This window comes from Elephantulus edwardii, unplaced genomic scaffold, assembly GCF_000299155.1.
Source record: "Elephantulus edwardii isolate Elephantulus edwardi_28Jun2011 unplaced genomic scaffold, EleEdw1.0 scaffold00062, whole genome shotgun sequence".
Taxonomy (NCBI): Eukaryota; Metazoa; Chordata; class Mammalia; order Macroscelidea; family Macroscelididae; genus Elephantulus; species Elephantulus edwardii.
Window position 1 is genome coordinate 10,610,465 of NW_006399812.1, and position 470 is coordinate 10,610,934.

Sequence of the window (470 nt, forward strand, 5' to 3'; positions counted from 1 at the left end):
CCCTCTATGAGGTGGATTGATTCAGTGACTGGGGTAATCGGGATGGATGTGTCAGAGGCAGTGAGATTGGCACGGGTAGAGCAGGGTTTAGGGCTGTTGTACATAGGGTCGCTATGAGTCGCAAACGACTCGATGGCACATAACAACAACAACATTTTTGTTGGGATCATTGGTCAGAGTATCTGGGTAATTCTTCTTGTCTGCCATAGTCTGGAAGCTGAAACCTACTCAGTCTCATAGCAACTCAAGCCTTCGATGATGTGAGCGGTGATTGGTACATGGGGCCCACTGACAGGGAGTCCGCCCTGACTCTCCTGTTTGAAAGGTGAGAATTCATTCACTGACCCCCATCTGCTTGAGGAGGAGGTCCAGCACTTCCCAGTCTCAGTGGCTTCAGGTCAGCAAAAGGCTCTGGGTTTAATACCCCTAGGTTCTCCAGGAGGGAGCCCTGGTTGCCTAGTGTAAGGAGC